Source organism: Lissotriton helveticus, chromosome 2_1, assembly GCF_964261635.1.
Source record: "Lissotriton helveticus chromosome 2_1, aLisHel1.1, whole genome shotgun sequence".
In the NCBI taxonomy this organism is placed as follows: domain Eukaryota; kingdom Metazoa; phylum Chordata; class Amphibia; order Caudata; family Salamandridae; genus Lissotriton; species Lissotriton helveticus.
This window is the reverse complement of record NC_136059.1, coordinates 1040984523-1041000707: the sequence shown is the minus strand read 5'-3', so window position 1 is coordinate 1041000707 and position 16185 is coordinate 1040984523. Positions and strand designations below refer to the sequence as shown.

The window sequence follows — 16185 nt, the reverse complement described above, 5'->3', positions numbered from 1 at the left end:
CTGCCTGGTGGTCCGTGATTTCTGCATGCCGCACTGGAGAAGCAGAAAGTTGGTGGAATATATATATATATATATTGAGATTTGTTTAACAAACAATTTTTTCTTATTCGATAAAAACATCTACAGACAAATCCAGGGGACGGCGATGGGGACCTGCTTCGCCCCCAGCTTTGCGGGTCTTTACCTGGGCTGGTGGGAGGAGCAGGTTGTCCATAAGATCAGGCTATTCCAAGACCACGCCGTCCTCTGGTTGCGGTACATTGACGAAATTTTTTGTGTGTGGAGTGGCACTGACTTACAAGCAATTGAATTTGTGAAAATACTAAATAACAACCAAATGAATCTCCAATTCACCTATAATATAAGCAAAGACTCAATGGAATTTCTAGATCTCAAACTAGAGATTAGCAATAACACTATTGTAAGCTCTTTATTTAGAAAAACAACGGCAGGCAATAGTCTACTGCATGCGGACAGCTGCCATCCTCACAATCTTATAAAGAGCATACCTTACGGTGAATTGTTAAGAGCCCGAAGGAATTGCAGTACAACCGAGAAATTTGAACAAGAGAAAGAAATCATGAGTGAGAGATTTTTGACCCGAGGCTATAGTTCCAAAACAGTCAAAAAGCCATTAACAAAGTGGATGCTCTCAATCGCCATGAACTTATTTTTCCAAAACCTGATGAGTCTTCAGATAAGCCCAAAGAGAAAATAAGATTCATCACGACCTATAATACTCATGCGTGGGAGGTTAGAAAAAGCCTCAAGAAATTTTGGGAGGTCTTAAAAACAGACAATGACCTGAAAGACTATATAGGTGACTATCCATCCATAACCTTTCGTAAACCCAAGTCACTAGGGGATCAGTTGTGCAGTAATATGATCCCGACCCCTATAAAAAAGAATGCAGTGCAAGGCTTTTTTACTTGCAACCAATGTAAGGCCTGCAAATATAGCAGTAGTGTTAAATCTCTGAAATTTCATGACAATGAGGCTCCATGGGTCATCCATAAACATCTCAATTGCAACACTGAATATGTTGTCTACACCCTCAAATGTCCTTGCTCAAAGTACTACATTGGCAGTACCATCCATAAAGGCAAGAAGAGAGTGTTAGAGCACTTAAGGGCAATCAGTAACAATGATAGAACCTATCCGATAGCCCGACATTTCTATGAGTATCACAAAAGCAATGCTAATCTTGTTAGATTTGCAGCTATTGATTGTGTTTCTCCCAATATGAGAGGGGGCAATAGATTACTTGAACTAAGGAAATTAGAGTCCAAATTTATTATCAGATTCAACACCATGGTGCCCCATGGGTTGAATATGGACGAAGAAATGGAAGTACACTTGCATTAATTTCATTTCATACAGTTGTAGAATAATTGTTGTTGTAGCTGTTGCTATTCTGTTTTGTTGTTTTTAGAATTTTGTGTATTTTCTTCAGGAACCCCCTTTTTTGGGTATGAAGATTTTAACAGGACTTTATTTTATTTTTCTTGATATTACCGATGTATGTACAAGAATGAGTGATGAGAAGCTACTTTGCTGACCAAGACCATTAGCCCACTTGGGCATGATTTGTCACAACATCTACTGGGAACAGTACTGGCCCACTTGGGCAATACTTTACTATTTATTTCCTTTTCACTTGTCACAATGAGATAGCGGACATTGTGTGCCCTGTAGTTTGCCGACAATATAAACTGAATTTGTAATAGACATATGAGTTACGTTAGCCCACTTGGGCTATATTTTGAATTGTCAAATGATTCTTTATTAAGTATCTTCACGGATGTACCACAACAGTTCTAGATTAAGCAGAGCTTAACTGTGTAGCGCAAGCGGTTATCAGGCTGTCATTGTGTTTTTTGTCTTTTGAGACGGAGGGTTCGAGTCTCATGTTTGCCGAGTAAGAAATATCAATTACTCATTGTGGCTTCATTTTACTTTAGTTTACTTTATAACAGGCACAGGGCCAGCATAATAGTTATATTCTATGAACACATGGAATTAAACCTTGTAAAATTACGGACGGTAACTTTTGAGGTTGGAGACATTTTAAATGTTTAAAATAAGTTCTGGTCGTACCATCAGCAAGCGGTCACTCATCTAGAATAATACACAATAAACAATGTATCTGCTACATAATCGGTAACAAAAGTACAAGCATTAAATATTTTGTCTATGTTGTTATACCACGTGACACTTTACTTTACTTTATTAGTGTTGTTAAGATGCACAATTTTTGCCCGTGATGAAGGAGTAGTGTTCACTCCGAAACGCGTAGGACGTTGTGTCTGGAAATAAACCTGCACTTTAACCGAGGCCACGGCTCCTGTGTAATTCTTTTCCTAAATATCGGGAAGGAGAGCGCTGGTGGTGACGTGATTCATATATATATATATATTTATTTCCCTGAAAAAACTAAAGGTTACAGGTACATTATATATAGATTCAGGTTTCACTTGTACAAAGCAACTGAAATTCAGCTGTTATAGTTGGTGAGCTAACTCACGCCCATGCAATGCAATGCATAAGTCCTCACATATTACATCCCTCACAACATGGTCAGTGATATCACTGATGACATCAATGATGGCATCTCAAATGGCATCATCCACAGAACTACTCACACCCAATGCAACCTCTCTTATACCCACTCACACACCTTCACAACCACCTACATACCTATTCACAGACCAATATCGGTACTCACACACCTACTCACTCCTCAATAAAGGCACTCACTCACACACCTACTCACTCACTTGTACAGCAACTCACACAACTATTCACTCACCCATACAGATGCTCATACAACTAGTCACTCACCCCTAGAGCCAGTCAGATAGCCACACACTCACCCATATAGCCACTCACACACCCACTCATTTACTTACACAGTCACTGACACACCTACTCACTCACTTATACAGCCTCTCATCATAGCCACTTACTCACCCATACAAGCACTCACATACTCACTCACACACCCACACAACCACTTACGTACCCATTCACATTAACATACCACCACTCATTCACCCATACAGCCACTGACACACCCACTCACATGCCAAATCTTATCAGTGATATCATCAGTGATGTCACTGACCATGTCATGAGTGTTGTAATATGTGAAGTCGTAAGCAGTGTAAGTTATAGTTAGCTCAGGTAACTATAACTGCTAAATTTCACTGGTTTTGTACTAGTGAAGTCTGAGCCTAACTATAACTTCCCTGTAACCTTTCTTTTTTCTTTTAATTCTATTTCCTAACTATAACATTCCTGTATCCTTTTATTTTATTAAGTGAATTAGTAAGGCTTTTTTAATTTTTCTAACTGTAAACACTAACCTTCGACCCTGAGTGTGTGAGTGAGTACATGAATATCTCAGTGGGTGTATGAGTGTCTCAGTTGGTGTATAAGTGAGTGTGAGATAGTATGAGTGGGACTGTAAGTAGGTATATGAGTTTCTGAGTGGGTGTGTGAGTCTCCGAGAAGGTCTGTGAGTTGGTGCATGAGTCTCTGAATAGATCTGTGAATGGGTGAGAGAGCATATGAGTGATTCTATAAGTGGGTGCATGAGTGTCTAACTGTGTATGTGAGTTGGTGTACATTTCTGAGTTCATCTGTGGGTGGGCACATGAATGAACTGATCTGTAAGTGGCTGTAAGAGGGTGTGAGTTGTTCTTTGAGTGGGCAGATGAGTGACTGAATTGATTGTGCTAATTTTCTGCCTCTTTTCTGCTCACTTTCAACCTTTATGTTGCCTCTTTCTGCTCGTTTCTCACCTTTATTTTGCCTTTTTCTGCTCTTTGCTGACCTTGATTCTGCATCTTTTTTACTACTCTGTCCTTTAGTCTGCTTCTTTCTTCTCGTTGCTGACCCTGGAGGTGGGCCTCATCCTTCTTTAAAGAAAAGAAACCACTGGGGGTTTGATAGTCCCCTGGGTGCGAGCGTCCACAAGGCCCGCTCCATTTTTAAGTTAGCCCTGGGGAGGTGGTGGTCCCAGGGCGCTCGGGGGGTCTGCACGCCCCCCCTAAGCATTTATTTTAAGCCCTGAGGAGGTGGTGGTCCTCAGGGCTCTGGAGGACTGCAAGGCAGCCCCCAAGCATTTCATTTGTAGCCCTGGGGAAGTGGTGATCCCCGAGGGGGTCTGCACAGCCTACTGCTTCTTAATACAATTAGCCTCGGAGAGCTGGTGGTCTCCGGGGCATTTTTAATCCCTTGGAGGGGGCCCTGTGTGTCCCCCTCCATTTTTTCTAACAATACCCATTTGCCCCGGGACCTGACCCACCGAGGGCCTACAATTAAAACATACGCAGGAGTTTGCGCTTGTTTTTAAAAAAATTCACAGTGATATTCGTGAAGACTTTGTGAAAATTGTAGTACATTTTTTTAGAAATGCTTTTATGCTGTGGTTGTGGTTCCAGGGGAATTCCAAGACCAAGGCTTAGGGTTCAGGGTATTCCTAACCTGCCCACTTTTTTCCCATTTTGTTTTGTGGGACTCTGCTGTAGCTGAGTCCCAAGATGGCTGTCAACACTTCCTGGTTGAAGTGTTGGCAGCCAATCAGGGCTCTGAGTTTCCCTGCACAAACTTGTTATTATTTGCGAAGAAGCCGCAGCCCCAGATATCCTTATTTGCTTTCCCTTAAATTTCTCAACAACTAATGAACGAATTCACACCAAATAACAAAATTTCTAACCTGCAGATCAAAAGCTAACTTTCTGCAAAATTGTGTGTAATTCCGTCCAGAGGTTTGGGCTGTAGACATGTCTAAAGCTCTTATGGGGATTAACATAGGAAAGACGCCTATTTGACCCCCCTTTTTCTTGGACACCGCTTTATGAAACACCCGGAAACTGAACATGCACAACAAGAATCACCAGCACACATTTTTAGGAAAATTTCATGAGCATTCGTCAAAGAGAACTAAAGCTATAAGCAAGTCAAAAAACGGTTTTCTTATGGAAACAAGGTCTTAACAATAACTTATTACTGGCAACCGACCATATGGTAATACATATATATCTCACACCCACACACTTATGTATACATATTTATGACTTTCAAAAGGCTAAGTATATATATTTTTTTAAATAGTTACTAGTACTCCCCTTTGAAGTAGTGACTCAGTATAAAGGTAGCAAAACATATCTACAATGTAATGACTACTGATGCACTGCTTATGCCATAAAGGTAGTACACCCTCTGAAGCAAATTGAGCCAAAGTTCAGTAATTTTCAAATTTTAACACGTGCATCACAACAGAAGGCCACAGGAAATGAGGTGCCAAATATTATGAGATCTTATTTTCTGTTTGGTAAATGAAGTACAAAGAGAGGGGTATTCAGAGCTTGCAGGGGAATTGAAAGTCAGTAACAAAATCCTTAGCAAAGTCTCCTCTGGTCAGGATGGGAACATACACAAGTGTACTTTGTACTAGAGATGGGCAAGCCTACAAATTAACAGGGAGAGCTGAGCCAAGTGTCTAGCTAGGGTCTATGATCCTGTGCACGAACCGAGTCAAGAAAATGATTTACATGTAAATCGTGCAACAAACATTATGTAAAAATACTTTGATTAAAAAAACTGCATTCCTAGAAATGCAAAAGAGTTTCACCTTAGTACATCAGATTATATCGCTATATTGAAAGACGTTGAAAGAGACAGTTTTTACACATGAACGCAGAAACATTCATGTCCCCTCCCTTAACTTTAACGACAATGGCATTAGTGAAGCAAGGCAATTGTCATATATGTAGCCTTGTTCTTATACATTAAGCCACACTATAATCTATGACATGAAATACAAGAGAGGCTTTTGTATAGTGCATATCCTGAATTTACAAATTGTAGGTGCTCACATATGTGATAATGGAGAAAAAGAAGGCTTGTTAAAATAAAATATTTGTCCAGGATCACACACTTTGGTCAAGCGGATAAGTGGAGATTGATTCCATGTTTTCTAATTTCACATTGTGCAAGTCAGAAACTAAATAGTATCTCTTTTTCTCTCAATGTTTTACCTCAAAGTTTAATGCTCGGTCTTCAATTCTTGGCGCACAAGGTTAGAGGGTGAGCAGTAGGCAGACGCCATCTGAAAGCTTAGCTTGCTTTGGGCTCGAGGGTTCAAGTGGACTTCGAGCTAGGTATCCGCTTCAAGCCTTCAGGGGTTAACAACCTCTACATTGTATATGCACAACAACTAAAATAAGGAAAAACTGAAATATGTAGCGGGGTTGAATTCAGGGAACAGCAAAAGTGAGTATGACATAAGTAAAATACAGAATCAAACCATACCTTAGAGGACATAAAATCCAAGATTAAGCTTTGGGAGATGTTCCAAATCCAGTCGAAAGAATCCTCTGGCAAAGAAAAAAACAGATTAGCATAAGCCTTCAAGTGGCACAAGTACTAAAAACAGGAAAAAGAGGGGGAAAACGAATATGACTGCGTTGTAATGGTACGCGAAGTACAAGTTGCGTACTAATGGCTGTTTACCGGAAAACACATCTTGCAGGCATACCAACTGTGGAAGAGCTAATATGGCTGGCCAAATACTGCCTTTTTCAGGCAGTAACTATAGGGTTGAGAACTGGGTGTAAAAAACAATAGAGAAGGTATGTAAATACTGACAAAGATTCCACGTTGCAGACATTCTGGGTCCGGTGTAAAGCCAACTGTCCCTCCCTTCCAACCTCTCGGGATACCCATTTCATCACCCCTAACCCTAAACTTCGACAAACAGAATATCCGCTGTGGTGGATGAGACAAACTTTCATCAGCGGATGTAATTATCCGTAGGTCCTTGTTCTCTTATTCAGCATCTACGATGTGCAATTTAGTGGAGTTGGTGCATCGGTAATATTGTCTTAAGTGTGCTAACAAAAGTTGAGAACAGGACCGCAAAGGCTGTTGTCGAGAATGGTTTGCCCTTGAACTCTCTACTGGAAAGAAACCTGAAAAAGCATAATTCATATTTCACAAATAAAGGCTACAATAGATTTGGTATTTGCTCGGAGTTTGGTGTTCACCCAGTGGGAAGCAAAACATGTCCCTCTAGTGCAATAAAGTAGAGATCTGGCCCTGAGTGGAAAAAGCTGTGCAGTCAGCCAAGGAATCTCTCAGTCCCAGAACAAGAGCATCGTGTTCCTAATGAATTTTCTTTTCTTAAGGGCGCGGATATGGGTCACTTCGTGGAACATCTGACAACAGAAAAGAAAACACACAGGGCAAATCTTCAAAAATAAACCTTACTCTGAAAAAAAACGGTTTCAAAGGGCAAGCGAACTGATGCTTGTACTTACTGTAATGGCTACAAAAGCAGTCATTGCTCCTATTAAAGCATTGTAACATCTCGTGATGTAATTTTCCCTGAAAAGATTTTCCTCATCGGTCCCAAGTTAAAGGTTTATGGCAGACATGTAACAAATACATTGCAAGACATCTGTGGAGTCTGTTTCGCCCTGTCAGTTTAGCATGCTGGAAAATAAATGATTACATTGAGGCATGAGAATCAGGTATTTACATTAGAACAATGAAAAGATTTTCAGCACAGTAGGCAAAATACTGTGTTGCTCCCCAGAGCACTCACATTCACCATCAAAAAAGTATTTTAGTATTTTCTGGTATTGTGTATGAATTTGGTGCAATGAACCCTGCAACGTTATTTTACTTTTATTCATTATGAATGCTCCAAAGAGTGTTAAGACTTCAAGCCAATCATAACAAGCAGAGACAATTGAATTGGCCTCTGTGTAAGTCAAATTAGGGATCCTTTACCATGCCTACATGTAAAATGTGCCATACCAACATCACGGGGGACCTTTTGTACTTAAAAAACATAAACAAAACATGTTATTTCCTTCACGTGACTCAGTGTTCAAAATTCCAAGCTGCCCTGGATGAGTGTTCATTGAAGCTTGAAGCCCAGTCAGGGTTCCTGGAGGCCGGATGAATTCTCTCCAATATTCCTCTCTGTTACACAGTGTGTACTAGAATGGGGAGTGCTTTGGCAGCCTCGGGGTGAGAATCGCAGGGACCTGATCTCTGTGTCCCATGCTGCAAAATACCTGGATGGGAACCTGCAGGGGGGTAGGATGTCCTCCCCTGCTTGCCTGGAATAAGAAGCTCTGGCTGGGCCCCGTGGCAGAACCCCAGAGGGCCAGGGGGAAAGGCCCCAGCCCTGCGCTCTATTCCATGGCTCGCAATGTCACCTGGAACCCAATATGGGGAACTACAGGCCTGGGGATGCCCACTCTGCTTGTGTGAGATAAGAAGCTCTGACAGGGCTCATTGTCAGAGTTCCAGCTGGCCTGGGGGTGAAAATCACAACCTGTGGCTCCCTTCTCTGGCCTGCTGTGTTGCAAACTGCTTGCAAAAGCGTTCTCACAGGCCTGGGAACGTTTTTCCTGCTTGTCTGGATTCAGAAGCTCTGACCGGACATGGGTCACACACCTGATGGGCCCTGAGTGGAAAACACCAGCCCAGGGCTCTGACTGGGACAGAAACCTGGCAGGACTTGGAGTGGAAATCCAAGCCCAGAACTCCCTTCTCTGGGATGGGGCCCGACAGGCCCGAGAAGTCTCTCTGACTTCTTCAGGTCCAAAAGCTCTGAATGTGCCATGCGTCGAAGACCCGGCAGGCCCTGGGGTGGAAGACCCTGGCCCTAGGCTTTGTACTGGCCTGCCATGTCTCAAAGTGCCCTGGACTAGGACCAGCAGGCCCAGGGAGCCCTCCCCTGCCTGCCTGTGATAAGTAGCTCTGACCGGGCCCGAGGTCAGAACCCCATGAAGCCTTCAGCCCTGGGATGAGTTCCATGGCCCGCCGTGTCACTTGGAGCCCAGGACCATGACCTGCACACCTGCGGAGGTCTCCTCTGCTTGTTCAGGTTCAGAAGCTCTGATAGGGACCTAGATCTTCCACCCCAGCAGGCCCAGAAGTCAGTTTCCTGGTCCCCAGAGTTTCAAAGTACCCTGAAAAGGGATTCACAGGAATGGGGTGGCCACATCTGCTTTTCCAGGTTCAGAACTTCTGACGCTGGGTCCCAGGTTAGAGTCCCATTGTGCCCGTGGATGGAAGACCCCAGCCCTGGACTCTTTTTCCTGGCCTGCTGTGTCCCAAAGTGCAGTGGACGGGGGCAATGAGGCTGGGGCTGGCTCCCGAGCTTGCTCAGATTCAGAGGCTCTAACCTGACCCCAGGACATAGCCCAGGCGGGCCCACAGGTAGAGGCTCTGGGCTCCCTCCTCAAGCCCGTTGAGTTGCTAAGTGCCCAGCTCAGGGTCCCCCAGGCCTGGGGAGGTGTCCCCTGCTTGTTCATGTTTAGAAGCTCTGACCCAGCCCTGGTTCAGTCCCGCCATACTCTGGGATGAAAGGCCCTGGGTTCCCTTCTTCAGCCCACTGTGCTGCAAAGTGCCCTGGACAGGGTCCCACAGGCCTTAGGAGGCCTCCCCTACTTCTATGGGTTTGTAAGCTATGGCTTTGCACTGAGTCAGATCCTCAACAGGCCCTGAAGTGGAAGACCCCAGCCCTGGGCTCCATTCCCTGGCCCACAGTGTCTGAAAGTGCCCCAGACGTGGACCCGCAGGCCCCGGGTGGCCTCCCCTGCGGGATAAGAAAGTTCTCAGCAGGCCCTGGGTCAGAGCAATGCGGGCGCTGGAGCTGAAGAACCTAGCCTTGAGCTCTATTGTCTGGCTGGCCATGGCTCAAAGTGCTCTGGATGGGGTTTGGCAGATCCCCTGCTTCTCTGGGCTCAGAAGCTCTAACTGGGCCCTGTGTCAGAGGTTGAGGGCCCCCACAACCCCTTGCCTGATACCCACCTAGGACTCCAAAAACCCAGGCCTCAGAGTGCCTGTCCTCTCCAAGGGACACTTTTATAAGACACTATGCAACTAGATGGTCATCCTTCAAGTCCAGGCATCTAGTCACACACCATATATTCCTATGGCACTCCTGGATGACAGGGCTGGCATGGTGGTCTTGGTGAGGGCTCATTTGATTATTTGGTCTGAGTCAGTGCTCCAGGAGGTCATGTGTGTTTTCTATGATGGCCCCTCTGCCACTTGGTGTGGCTGGATTACAAGAAAGGGGGTAGCCTTGCTCAAGATCAACAGGGATAGGGTACTTTGGGGCCCCCTTGTCGTCTAATTGTTCTCACCCAGGTACTGTGGCTGCCTTCCAGCCCTTCCGATGAGTCTTCTCTCCAAGCCTTGGTCCCCAAAGAGCAGGCAGGGAAACAAAGCTGAGATCCCCATTCAGAGTGGCCTGCTCAGGGGGTGTGAAGGGGGACGGAGATTTAACCAGCACTGTACTGTGATTACGATGGCTAGGCTGACCTTTAATTCCTGTTGATGGCTCATTTGACTGTCCAGGCCCACCCAGGGCTCCAGGACATTGGATTTGTTCACTTTTATGGCCCCCTTCGACTCTGTGTGTGTGGATTACAAAAAAGGCAGGTAGCCTTAACCAGGATTATTAGGGATAAGATATGAGTGACCCCCTAGTCCTCGGGTTTTTAATCACCGGTGCTGCAAGGGCCTGGGCAAGCCCATCCTGCCCCGCCCGGTCCACTTAGGGAGAGATTGCTAGGACAGTTTGGCTGTTTCTTCAAGCAAAGTTCTTCGATCCTGCCCTGACTGTCCAACTCGAGAGTCTGTCTTTTGTGGAGGCCACTAAGCAGAAGCAAGACCAAGCAGCCTGGCAACTTGTGTAGTGGTCCGAGCAGAGTTGATGGGGTTGGGTGGAGCTCGTCCTAGATGCGTGGGTCCCACACGCCTGTCTGTTCCCCATCTCCACCCAGTGCAGTTCTGCAGCAGCTTAGAAAGACAGTTCTGTGGGGTTGCCCGGATGCCCAGGTTGGGACAATGTATCACTGTTTTTTGCTTTGGCTGATCCTTGGCCCACCTCTCCCTTCAGTTGTCATGGAGTAGGCTAGGCCTGCCAGTGCCCGTATGAGTGCCCTGTTCCCCATATCACCTGCAGGCAAGCAGGGGCTCCCAAAACAGGCTCCCGAGGGGTGCTATGGTCAGTCTGGGATGGGTTCCTTTGATCACTCCATCTGTTACTTAGATAACTCTGGTAATTCTAGAGCTAATACATGCCGACAAGTGCTGACTTCCCAGGATGCATGTACTTTACAAACTCAGACCAATCCAGACTCGCCTGTCCATTTTGGAGATTTTACATAACCTCGGGCTGATCGCACATCCCTGTGATGATAATGATACCAAATCCCAACTAAGGGAGGCAGCGACAAAAAATAACAATACATGACACTTTCAAGGCCCTGTAATTGATATGAGTACATTTTAAATCCTGTAACAAGGAATCCATTGAAGGACAAGCTTGGTGCCACGGACATTCCAGCTCCAATAGCGTTAATTAAAGTTGCTGCAGTTAAAATGTTTGTATTTGGATCTTAGGATCGAGCTGGCGTTCCACCGCAAGGCGAGCTACTGCCTGTCCCAGCCTCTGACTCTCGGTGCCCCCCTTGATGCTCTAAACTGAGTGCCCTGGGATCTGGATTGTTTACTTTGAAAAACTTAAGGTGCTCAAAACATGTTGCTAGCCTGACTATTTTAGCTAGCAATAATGGAATAGGACTCTGGTTCTATTTTTTTGTTTTTCAAAACTGGGGCTATGATTAAGAGGGATGGCTGAATGCATTCAAACAGTGCTGTTAGTGGTGAAATTGTTGGACTGGTGCAAGTTGAACCAAAGTGAAAGCATTTGTTAAGAATGTTTTAATTAATTCAGAATGAAATTCAGAGGTTCGAAGGTGATCAGGCACTATCGTAGTTGCAAGCATAAACAATGCAAACTAGTGATCCAGTTACGTTATTCCCACAACCTGCTGTGCCACTTTTAGGAAAAGTCTTTGGGTTGCGGGGGAGTGTGGTTGCAAATTTGAAACTCAAAGGAATTGATGGATGGGTACAATCAGGAGTGGAGCCTGCAGTCTTATTTAACTCAAAGCGAGAAGCCTCATTCGGCCCGCATGGAAATGATTGACAGATCGATAGCTCTTTTGTGATTCTGTGGGTTGTGGTACATGGCCATTCTTAGTTGGTGGAGTAATTTGTCTGATTCATTCTGATAACAAATGAGAGTCCTCCATGCTAACTAGTTACGTGATGCCTGGCCAGCAGTTGCCGTTCAACTTCTTAAAGGGACAAGTGGTGTTCACCCACACGAGATTGAGCAATAACAGACCTGTAATGCCCTTAGATGTCCTAGGCTGCAAGCGCGTTGTAATGAACAGACCAGCTAGTGTCTATCCTTTGCTGACAGATGCTGGTAACCTGCTGAACCCAGTTTGTAATAGTGACTGGGGCTTGCAATAATTTCCTATGCATGAGGAATTCCCTGTTAGTTGGAGTGATAAGCTTGTGTTAAGCCCCTGTCCTTTGTACACACTGTTGGTAGGTACTACAGATTGGATGGTTTAGTGAGGTCCTTGGATCGGCCCCACCGGGGTCAGCCACTGTTCAGGTGAAAAGCCTATAGTACATTCAAACTTGACTATTTAGAGGAAGTTAAAGTCATCACAGGGTTTCCTTACGCAACAGCTTGAACCCTTGGGCGTCTCCCAGTTGAAACTCAAAACATAGGGCCTAGCACTCCCCTTGGGCGTCCTGGCTGACAGAGCGGTCCGTGGCTGGGTGCTTGGGTGAGGACTGGGCATGGGGTGGAATCCTCCACCTTGGAGGACCTAAACACCATGTGAGGGAATGGGACAGCAATGCCCCAGGCCCTCTGGGAAGGTGTGAGATATCCCTCCTGAGAGGAAACCCATGCTCACCCAGCAAGCATCTGGGGATAACAAAATTGCAGTGTCTCCATGGGCTGGGACCCCCATGAAGACCTGAGCGCTCCCATGCCCGATCCTATCCTGCCCAGGTTTCAAGTGACTGAACAAATAGCTGTTTTGGGTGGAAGAGGAGCCTGGATGAGAAGACATCGAGCCTGAGGAATTCCTGGGCCATCTCATTGGAGAACTTGCCTATGAAGTCAGTGTGTACTGCCTCAAGGGGCAGACGATGCTGCCCCTGGCCTCATCAACTTCCAAGCATGTACCAGAAGCAGGTGAGACACTTTGGTGGTGTGGGGGAACCTGGCTCTTCTCCCCTTTGTGTCGCCCACCAGGACAAAGAGTAGCACTGGCTAGGGGCTGCCTTCTAAGTTGGGAACATTCGATGTGCAGGAGACAAGCCCTGGCATCCACCAGTTTTGGTGGGTGGTGTATAGCTGATGTGCAGATGGGGCAACCCTCCCTCATTGCCAGTTACCTGATAAACTGGTCCTGTGCAGCCAGGCTGGGAATTAAATGCTCATGGGGCTTGTCTGGGTGAGCCATGGGGGAGCTTCCTGCCTCTGCTGCTATGGAAGCATCTCGCTTTCCTGCCTACTGTGGCAGTGGAATGGGGCTCCCAGGCCCAGTATCTTTAAACACTTTCTTAAATCGTGGAGGCTGACTTCCGCAGGGAAAGTGTGACGGAGTGCTGGGCTGCCTCGCTGCACTAGAGGAGGATCGCAATTTAAAACTCGCAGGCAGGGCTATGTTGCGAAAGTTGCCTATGGCGCTTGGTGGTGGATTACTCAACTGTCTGTCAATGAAGAATACAGCAAGCTGTGTGAGTTAGTGTGAATTACAGGACACATTGATCATAGACACTTTGAATGCACCTTGCAGCAATGGTTTCCTCCCGGGGCTACACCTGACTGAGAGCTGCTTGAAAGTCAATCGCCCTGGGGCTCATTCATGATGTGGTTGGGGCAGTTGCAGAGGGCTGTGCTCCCTTTTCCTCCCAAGGTCAGACCCTGATCAGCCATCGCTCGGCTTGTCCCCAGTAAGCCTAATCTTGTTACGTCCATGTCTCGTTCTATACAGAGTACATTTATTCACGCATTATGGAAATAGATCCTAAAAATCCATGGTAACATATTCCAGATTTGGTAAATTAGCTCAGTAAGTTAAACCTGTTTATGCTTGTATACAATATGATCTGTATCTCTTATATTGTAGTCCAGGTAGTAGTAGATCAATTAAACCGTTCATCTTTCCAAGCTTAAAAACGGAGTTCCAATTATGTACTGATAGTCAGTTTCTTTAAAATGTTATGTTCTTTTCCTAAAAGTACCAAATGAATAATAGGTGATAATAGGTGATTACTATAGATCACAGAGCAGTATCCTTGTTTTGACATGTAGGATGAAAGTTGCAGACTTTTTAATTATTCTTATAACATGTTCAAATTATAAATACTATGTAAAATTTAGGCAAGTGCTCTAATTGTGAAAATAGCCTCAGTCACACCCAATCAGACTTAAATTCTATAAAATGTAGTATGTAGTAATAACCACATTAGTCAATCAAAATATTGGAACTGAGAGACTAAAATATCACCCTTAACTTAATTTTCATTGGTTTGAAGTACAATCAATCAAAGCTATCAATTGATTTACTTAGCCCATGTTAGGTCTGACGCCGCCAATCTCGTGTTCTATATATTTTGTCAAACCACTTCAAACCACCGGGTTGCTTCTGATAGCCTCATTTATCTATCAGCTAAAGACATTGGCATTCACATCAGACCTGAAGAGTATTTACGTCACACCATCAAGCTGCTACCTGTTTGAGTGTATCTGCCTAGAAGAAAGTGCTTTACTTAGAGTGCATTAGGGACAATTTTACATCTGAATGTACCCAGATATTTAACTTGTTACATGCATGGCATACAATAAGTAATCCGTGTTTGTCATTTTTGTCACTGAAAGGCACATTGGTACACTTTACCTCAAACACATGAATTGCTAGGTATGCTAAATGGTCATTCCGTTAATGATTTCCATTAGAGGAAAGAACGCTTGATGTGTCCATAAACTCCATTGAGCTACTGGGGCTGTGATTAGATTCAGCGCACACTACGGCATTGGCATAGGAAATAGGTCTGTCTTACAACTGAAAATGTAAGGCAGACCTTTAGCTTTTGTCAATGCTTGTTTTACTTTGCATTCCCATATGTGCATACTATGGGGCATATTTACAAGGGAATGGCGGAGGGTGGCATTAAGCACAAAATGCTAATGCCACGCTCTGCCATTCCGAAATATGCAGGAATGCGCCATATTTACAAAGATACGATACATCCCTGTGTTTTCCCTAGTGCTAGCTCTAAAGTAAACTGCCTAGCGCCAACGCAGGCAGCCTTGCACTGTAGTGCAAGGGTGACTGTGTTGAGGGAGTGATGTCCAGGAAGGTGTACCTTTCTGCACATGAACAATCACAAACGGCGATTTGTAACTTCTATGTGTCCTGCACTGTGCAGCACACTTGGAAGTTGCAAATCGTAATTTTTGTAATGATTGTTTATGTGCCGGAAGGGACACCTTCCTGCACATAAACAATCATTAACGGCGTTTTGCTGTTTCTATGTGTGCTGCACAATACAGCACACATAGAAACAGCAAAAATGAGGAGAAATAAAGCATTTCTCCTCGTTTCGCCATGTACTTAAGACCAGGTTTTCCCTGGTCTTAATTTTAGCACTGCCTCCTATTTACTGGTAAAATAGGGGGCAGGATTCAGTGTTGCGGCGGAATGCCCACTGCAATATCCTTCGCCCACCACTTTCACGCTAAGTATGGCGTGAAAAGGTGCCTTATTTTGAAGGCGGCGTTAAGCTACGTTAAGTGGTTTAACGCTGCCTTGTAAAAAAGGGGAAGCCCCTATCGCTACAGGAACGTTACGGATCTACATATGTACAGCCATCAAATGCTTAACATAGTCAAAGACAATTAAGAACCTAAAATGTACATTCTTTAAATGCCTAGAAAGATATCAAATGCTCATGGAAAAACATACCCAGGCACAACCAAAACATGAAGATATGTAGACACATTAGGCCTCCAGTGCTTCTTAGGCACAGCCACACTGGACCACTGCAGCATCATTATGGTTAGGCGTGGTATTATATATCCAGTGCATCCTCTCCAAGAATGAAGATCCCCTGAATAACTAGTGCAGCATCCCAGCTGCAGATGTAGACTTGAACAAAGTGTAGCCTTCTCATGTGCATGTTTGGCATCAACTGGTTAGTGCAGTCCCACCCCCAAGTATAGATGTAGCCTGAAATGCTGAGTGCAGTATTCCCATGACCAGGTATAAC

General features: G+C 44.8%; 2 pseudogenes; both read left to right on the top strand.

Moving 5' to 3' along the window:
- The first annotated feature begins 11184 nt into the window (after nt 1-11184).
- On the top strand, nt 11185-12587 carry LOC144820700 (18S ribosomal RNA; annotated as a pseudogene).
- Nucleotides 12588-13595: 1008 nt separating this feature from the next.
- LOC144820923 (5.8S ribosomal RNA) lies at nt 13596-13748 on the top strand (annotated as a pseudogene).
- The last annotated feature ends 2437 nt before the right edge of the window (nt 13749-16185 follow it).